Raw genomic sequence first — 8,924 nt, 5'->3', positions numbered from 1 at the left:
TATCCATGCATTCTCAAAAGTAAAATATTTACAAATTCACAACTAGAAGAAGTTTACAAGGTATCCTGTAAAAAGTGAAGCTGAAATTACCATGTGGAGGTATACAGAAATCTGAAACTGTCCATTCATTCTTAAAAGCAAAATATTTACAAATTCACAACCAGAATAAGTTTTCAAGGTATCCTGTAAAAATTGAAGTCGAAATTGCCATGTGGAGATATACAAAAATCTGAAACTGTCCATTCATTCTCAAAAGTAAAATTTTTACAAATTTACAACAAGAAATGCCCAAACCATAAAACTGCCCATCCATTACATGTCAATATTAAAGTACATCTCAGAACTACCCAAAGCATAAAAATACTTTCAACCCATGTGCCCATAGACGTCCATCGTGTGATAGCTTCTCAACACCACCTGAATACAGGTTTGCTAAATGTATCTTCAGTCAGTGTAAGCCAGACTTCCCTAAAGGTTGCCCTAGGGCAAACTCAAGCATTCCTTGATGGAGATCGAAACTCAAATGATTCAAATGTGTATGCATTGGGTATGCTTAGCCACGGAAATCCACATTGTGGGGATGGTAAAAGCCCTCCTCATCTCTCATTTTCCAAGCCACCTATGTGAGTAGGAAAAGCATATTGGTCAATATTAAGAGTCAGGAGAGGAAAAGCACATTCTTGAACACAACTGTCAGCCAAAGTCTAGACAAAAATATATAAAAAAGTTTACACACAAAGGCCTTTTTTCCCTTTTGGGTGGCACCATATGCAATATCAAGAGTTCAATAGATTAGCAAGTAAATCCATGGACTTATCATTGTTTCAAAAGAATTCCAATTTTTTTTATTAAGCTCAGGATATAAGAAATGGAGATCTTGCAGAAAGTTTAAGTTTAGTATCACATCGTTGAGAATGCCTCTCTAACTTAATCTTCTTTGCCTTTTTCACACTCCATTTCCATTCCTAAATTTTTGACAAATCCTCTGTGTGGTTTCTCAGGCACAGGAACCTACAATCACATTGGGAATGCAATATCATGGATCATTCAATCAAGCCGGTTCTTATAAGAATATGCGATAATGTGAGAAATGGGAGCCATCATTTGGAGGGTTTTGAAACCCTGCACCAGCTCAAACTACAATAGGACTAAATACATTCAGAGTTGAAAATAATGAAATTCACATCTACCACACAACCAACCATAAAAAACGCATGCCTAATTTACAACTTAAAATAAGGAAAGCTGAGAGAGAACATTATAAGAGCTAAAAACCTCTATCCTCAAATCTCTGTATAGCTGGTCAACTGTCCATAGCAATACTAGCTTTTCTTCTTTCGTATTTTGAATTCCTATTCCCATTCCACTCCTTAACTAGGTATTCTCTTATGTATACTTTCAGTATATGGGTTGCGATATTTAAATAAAACTCAGATGACATTATTTTTATTTTTTTTAAAAAAGAAGCCAACTGAAATAATAAAGGAAAGCTTGATTTCTCAAATATCGCCCAATCAACAACCAAAAACCAAAAAACTGAAGGCAAAAACTTTGAGTGAACAAGATTCATCGAGGAAACTTTCCAAGAATGATGGAAACTAAAAAAAACAAAGAATCACCTAGCTAGGAGAGATTGCTTACAGAAATTCACTGCCAGCAGAAATTTGCTGCTGAAGACACTTTGCACTCTTCTCTCTCTGCTCAATCCAAGTTTGATAGGCAGAAATTTAGATCAGATGTTGAGAGGATGCCTCGAGGGAGACAAGATGGCTCGGGGATATGTTCAGGCGAGGGTTCGTGGTTCAGGGAGATGTGTTCGTGTGGTTCAAGGAGATGAGGGAGATTCTCGAGTTCTTAGGTGGAGATGAGGTATATGAGGCAGATTAGGGATTTTCAATTTTCAGGGTTCGTAGGTGGAGAAAAGGGAGATTGGAGAAAAAAATTTTAGGCTTGGAGATGAGGGAGATTGGAGATAAAATTTTCAGGATTCGTGTGTGGAGATGAGAGAGATTGGAAAAATAAAAATTTCAGGTTTTGTACGTAGAGATGAGGAAGACGAGGGAGATTGGAGATTTTCAGTTCGTTATTCTATTTTATTTTTTTAATATCCACCTGGTAGCAGCCGAGTCAGTCGGTGGAGAATTTCGGTAAAAAATTCGTAGGGACATAGCATTTTCCTTTTTTCATAATCTTAAATATTTATTTATAAATAAAAAATTCACAACATTAATAAATAAATTTCATTAATTACTAAATAAATAAAAAATCCATTCGGGACACTTCTTCTAGACCCAAATTTGGCTCCCAAAGTATTTCTGATTCAAATTACAAACATTGGGATTTGTATTATGAGCAATGCTACATACATTCATTTTTACGTGCTCTCTGCGCACTCTATTGATATTATTGGTTGGATCAATTTTTTTTAATACACAACCAATCACATCAGTGAAATGCACGAAAGAATACCTTAAAAATGATTGCACATAAGATTTTTGTTGTATTATCTACATCGCAGAAGTAGGCAGTTAGAAGAGATAAATGCATGTTAATCCACAATATTTAATATTGATAAATGCGTGTTAAGAGTGACGAGATATAAAAATTTTCATCCAATTGTGTGATTGACTATGGAGAAAGAAAAATTCTAAACATAAACCCACACACCACACTTTTTGTTTTCTTTTACCAAATGTTTTTTATATGAAGAATGAGTAGAAAAATCCAATTAGTTTAAGAAGTGTGGTGTGTGAGATTATGTGTAGCAAAGCTCATGAAGAAATGCATGATGAACAAATCTTATTCATGAGTTTCGTGAATCCAATCTTTGGTTGGAAATTAACATCTAGTCTTCCCTATTTAAAATTGAAAAATTCTAAAAATAAGTCCACACACCACACTTTTATTTATTTAAACCAAAAAAGGGAAAACCTTGGATTCCTTCCCCAAAAATTGACATAAAAAACCGTTTATTTACACTTGATACTTGAGATGGAACTGAAAAAGGGCAATAAAATCAGGAATTAATAACCAATCAAAACAGGGTTGGAATCCACCAACCCATTTATTTCAATTTGCCAAACCATTTAATTTTTATTTTAATTTGCAGATCAAATGGCACCAAAAAAGGCAACGAAATAAAATTAAAAAAAAAAAAGGTCCAAAATGTCGAGCGGTGCAAAAGGAAATTGAAGAACCAAACATCAAGCGGTGCAAATTAAAGAAAATATATAACCACGTATTTCTAAAGCTTCAAACACGTACCTTTTATACTGATTACTCATTTTTTTCACTCTCCAATAAAGACGGATGTTCTTTATCATTCTCTTTTTAAGTAAATCTCTACCACATCTGAAGGTTCTCAAACGTTCGTTCAGGGCCTTTTCAGGCGTTCAGTTTGGGTGATTTCTTGCATTCTTTTTAATAGGTATACTATTTCTTTCGTCTCTTTTTTCTTGGATTATAAAATTAATGTGAAAGAGGTTTGCCATTTATGTATATTTTATTTGAATTAGATTAATAGTTTTGAGGTTACCATTTCTATTCTTCAATAAAACTAAAAATGCAAAATGCTAGACTAGTATATCATAGAAGACAAATGATTGTAAATGATATAAGGAGTGGAGCAAGAATGCGTCATGATGGTGAACAAAGTAGTGACAGTATAAGTAATGACATACTTGTGCGACGTAGTAGACGAACGATAATGGATGATATAGGAAGTGGAACAAGAATGTGTGTTGATGGTAAACGAAGCAGAAATAGTAAAACTGACGAACTACCAAGTAAATGACTTAATTACATAATTCATGTATAATGACATCATTTTTCACAATAGGATTAATAGTAATGATGCTTTTTGGTTTTGTTTTCTACGTTCCAGGAAAATATACAGAGCCTTGGAATTTTGATCCTCCATGTTATGAATGTGAGTAGCGTAAAGCAATATTATGGTATGAAGAAAGAACTCAAAAATCAAGGATGCCCACTCAACCGAGAATTTCTCTATTGTATGGAGGGTCAAGTTTTGTTACCTTTATTTAAGATGCCACCTTCTCTCTTAGAAGAACTGTTAAGTCCTATGGGTGGGCAATGTTAATAAACGTTTAGGACACAAATACAAAGTTATAATATCGTCCTTGCTATGACTTCAACGGGTGGAAATGTAGACAAGAATATCAATGATGGAGGTGGTCCTTACATCTTTCGAGTTAATGGTCAAACTCATCCTAAAATTGGAACCCTACATCCAATAAATGATTCAAATCCTCAATTTGCATAGTTATATTTCTATGACACTGAGAATGAAGTAGAAAATTGAATGAGTGTATTGAATCACAACACCTCTAATAAAAATATTGAATCATCAATTCTTACTGCATTGGTCCAAATACTTAATGAAATGAATGGATTGGTGAAAGGTCTTCGTATGGTAAGGGACCGTTTCTCAGATAATAATATTCATAAAATGGGATTACGTCTTATTAGTTCAAGAACGAAAGATGGAATATAACATAATTTACCCAATTGTTATGAGATTGCTGCAATTATTATTGGTGACATTGGTAATATTGAGGATGCTCATCGGGATATTGTTGTCCAATATAAAGGAGGTGGATTGAAAATGATTAATGAGTTGCATCCATCATATATGGCATTACAGTATCCTCTTCTTTTTCCATATGAAGAAGATGGATTTATGCTTGGTATTTTACGTAGAACTGATCATAGAAGTACATAAAAAAAGAAGGAATTCATTACTATGAGGGAATATTATGCATATAAATTGCAAGAACGTGAAGGAGAAGGACACATTAATATATGACAATCGTTTATGCCAACAATTTGTTCTTAATGCATACACATGTATTAAAGAAACCCGGCTGATGTGGGTGAGAAGAAACGAACATAAATTAAGGGTTGAGTTATATAGTGGATTGAGAAATGCAGTTTTGAGAGGAGATACAACTGCTGCATCTATTGGAAAGAGAATTGTATTACCTTCAAATTCACAAGAAGCCCAAGATATATGGTTGAGAATTATCAAGATGTAAAGGCCATTTGTAGGTGGCCAATATAACATTCACATGCAATGCAAAATTGACAGAAATTGAAACTTTTCTGTCTAAGAGCCCTAGACAAAAAGCAAAGGATCGACCAGATACAGTCATAAGAGTTTTTAAAATTAAACTCAATCAACTTCTACATGACTTAAAACATGGCCAACACTTAGGGAGGTTGCTTGCTGACAATAATTTTTATCATTTATTATATTTATTTGTATCTTAAACTAGACATATATGTGCATATCTAACTAGACTTATATTGTGTGTATAGTTATCTACACTATTGAATACCAAGAGAGGACTACCTCATGCACATATATTGCTTTTTTTACATTATGATGACAAGCATCCAACTCAGACTGAAATAGATAGAAAAATATCCGTAAAGATCCTAGGTGTTAACGAAGATCCCAATATATGGTTCATGGTCCATGTGGATTTATAAATCCAACAATAAGTTGTATGATTAATAACAAGTATAGTAAAATTTTTTCGAACAAATTTAATAGGGAGACGTCAATTGATGAAGATGGATTTGCAGTATATAGGAGAAGAGATGATCTCGATATGTATATTGAAATGAATGGTGTTAAGTTGGACAACAGATTTATTGTTCCTTACAACATGAACCTAATGGTGAAATATCAAGCGCATATAAATGTAGAATGGTGCAATCGTTCAATATCTATTAAGTATTTGTTCAAATACAAAAATAAAGGACCTGACCGTGCGATTGTAATTCTAGAAGAAAATCTTCATATAAATGGTTCTATAGGATCACAACATGTTACTAATATTAATATGATTAAATCTTATTTAGATTGTAGATATGTATCTGCAATGGAAGCATGTTGGAGAATATTTCGGTTTGACATTCATTATTGTGAACCGGCAGTGGAGAGACTAAGTTTCCATCTTGAAAATGAGCATTCAAATGCTATGTATGAGGAAGCAAGAAATTTAACATATTCTAGTTCTCCATCCGAATGGGTTTGTAATAATGGAGACAAGGAATGGAATTTGAGAAAGTAAGGACGATGTGTAGGCCGAATATATTACTCACATCCTGGAAGTGGTGAATGATTTTATTTACACATACTTCTTAATATAGTTAAAGGAGCTCGATCTTTTTAAAAAATAAGAACAATAGATAACATATTGTACCCATATCTCAAGTCAACATGTTATGCCCTTGGTTTACTTGATGATAAGGAATGGCATGAAGCTCTAAATCATGCTTCACAATGGGCATCTGGAAAGCAATTGCGTGAATTGTTTGTCACAATATTAATTTTTTGTGAGGCTATGGATCCTTATAAATAATGGATTGCTAACTATGAGTTGTTATCTGAAGACATTCTTCATCGCCAAGGAAGAGTTTTTCTTTTTCACTTGCATCTTATTGAGATACAAATAAAAAAACTATGCACTTTTGTGAAATTGAATAGTTGTTGGTAAGAAATGGAAGATTGTTAAGAGAGTTTGAAAATATGGTGTATCTAGATGTATTACTAATTGGGGAAAACAATAACAGATTGTTACAAGAGGAGTTAGACTGTAATAGGGTTGGGTTAAATGAGGAACATTACAAGTTATTTGTTAATCTTAATGTTGAATAGAGGAGAATATATGACTCTGTCATTGAGTCTGTGAATGGTGAAAGGGTGGTTTTTATTTTGTATACGAACATGGTGATATAGGAAAAACTTATCTTTGGAACACGTTGATATTTTGATTATGTTGAGATAGGGAACTAGTACTTGCAGTTGCTTCATTCGGAGTTGCAGCTCTATTATTGCTTGGTGGTCAAATTGCTCATTCAAGATTTCAAATACCAATTAATGTGTCAAATAATTCAACTTGCTTATTTAAACAGAGCTCTCAAGTTGGGGAATTAATGGTAAGAACCAGTCTCAAAATTTGGGATGAGGCTCCTATGGCTCATCGGAATTGTTTTGAAGCTATGGATTGTTCATTAAGAGATATTTTACAATTTACCAACTTAAATAATGTAGAAAAACCATTTGGGGGGAAGTTCTCGGCGGTAATTTCTGTCAAATATTACCAATCGTATCCAAAGGTCAAAGAGAACAAATAGTTGAGGCAACTATTAATAGATATTCATCATAGAGGATGTGTGTAGTTTTTACAATGAATTAAAATATGAGACTCGACCAAGATATGGGAGATATTGCTACAAGAGATTTTGCACATTGGATCTTAAGTATTGGTGACAATGACTTAAGTTGTGTCGAAAGTCGAGGAATGATTGCGATACCACCTGATTTAATTGTTCAATCTAATAATCATCCTATTGGCAATATCGTAAATGCTGCTTATCCAAATTTGATAGGCAAATGTAATAATTCTAGATAGTTGAGAGAAAGATCAATTCTAGCACCTACCAATGATTTTGTTCAGGATATCAATGACTACATGATAGATCAGCTCATCGATTTAGATGAACAAGTATTTTTCAATGCTGATTTGATATGTAAAGCCAGAGACAATATTACAGACCAACAAACAATGTTTCCAGTAGAACTTTTAAATTCTTTGGAATTTCCCGATATTCCAAATAATGGACTGAGATTGAAAGTAGGGCACCATTAATGTTACTTCAGAATTTAAATTAGAGTAATGGTCATTGCAATGGCACTCGACTTATAGTTACTCGGTTATCAAAATGGGTTGTTGGGGCACGAATCATGACCGGAATGCATGTAGGGGAAAAAGTATCTATTTCTCACATCATTTTATCTCCTTCCGACTCAAAATTGTATTTTATAATGAAGAGAAGACAATTTCCAATCTCTAAATGCTTTGCAATGATAATCAACAAAAGTCAAGGTGAAACATTAGAAAGTGTCGGGCTTTTTCTTGAAAAACCAGTTTTAGTCATGGTCTACTATATGTCGCAATCTCTAGAGTTAAGAGAAGAGAATGATTAAAAATTCTTATCACAAAAAAAGGCTACGATGGTCATTTTTGTAAAAGAAAATATTGTATATAATGAAATCTTCAACAACCTGCCAAAAAGTATTTAATTGTCATTTATTTTTCAGTTAAATTTGTTTGTTTTGTTAACTTTATATATTTTTATACTTCCAATGAATAATAATTTGCATTTTTTTCTAACATGTTTTAATTTAAATTTTGTTTAGGTATGATTGACTGAGGTGAATATGGATTGCACACCTTTGAATAAATTATCATTTGAAAATGAATCATTGAACATTGAAGTTAGACTATTACGAATGTGGGATGCAACAAATATAGCAAATCAACACGACCTTTTTAGCCTTGACTTGATACTAACAGATGTCAATTTAAGTTGCTTTTCGATTTTTTTTTCATACCTGCTTTTTACATTTATTTAGACCCTACTTAATTTTAGCTAATATATTTTCTCATTTCTATTTGAAAGGGAACTCTAATTCATACAAGTATAAGGAAAAATATGGTTAAGTGATTTTGACCTTTGTTGAATGAAGGGTTTACATATGTAATAAAAAATTTGTTGTTAAAGAATGTAAAGGGAAGTATCGTCCAGTGCCTACGAATTATAAGATTCTCTTTGCATCATCAACTTTGGTCTCTAAGCTTAATGGATTTAGTCAATTAGTACCTAAATTCCAGTTTGACTTTACAAATTATGAAACTATGTCAAAATGTTGCTGACCCTACATACTTGACTAGAATTTCTATATAATAAAATCTTATCATCTCATATATGAAGTTTAAGTTTAAATTCTATTTTCTATATGATGAAAGATTATCATCTCTCATACATAAAATTTAGACTAAAGTTCTATTTAAATTTAAACATCATGTTATGTCTTCGGATCATTATCAAAT

The 8,924-nt window shown here is 32.8% G+C and overlaps 1 long non-coding RNA gene across 1 annotated transcript; it reads right to left on the bottom strand.

The window, feature by feature from the left end:
- Positions 1-218: 218 nt before the first annotated feature.
- On the bottom strand, positions 219-1,987 carry LOC122297574. The gene is made up of 2 exons (XR_006238834.1): positions 1,642-1,987; positions 219-619 (listed from the first exon to the last, which is right to left on the bottom strand). It is a non-coding gene; the product is annotated as an uncharacterized LOC122297574 (long non-coding RNA).
- Between the last annotated feature and the right edge of the window lie 6,937 nt (positions 1,988-8,924).

Source organism: Carya illinoinensis, chromosome 15 (assembly GCF_018687715.1).
Source record: "Carya illinoinensis cultivar Pawnee chromosome 15, C.illinoinensisPawnee_v1, whole genome shotgun sequence".
Lineage (NCBI taxonomy): Eukaryota > Viridiplantae > Streptophyta > Magnoliopsida > Fagales > Juglandaceae > Carya > Carya illinoinensis.
The sequence above is the reverse complement of the archived record's forward strand: the minus strand, read 5'-3'. Positions and strand labels throughout refer to the sequence as shown.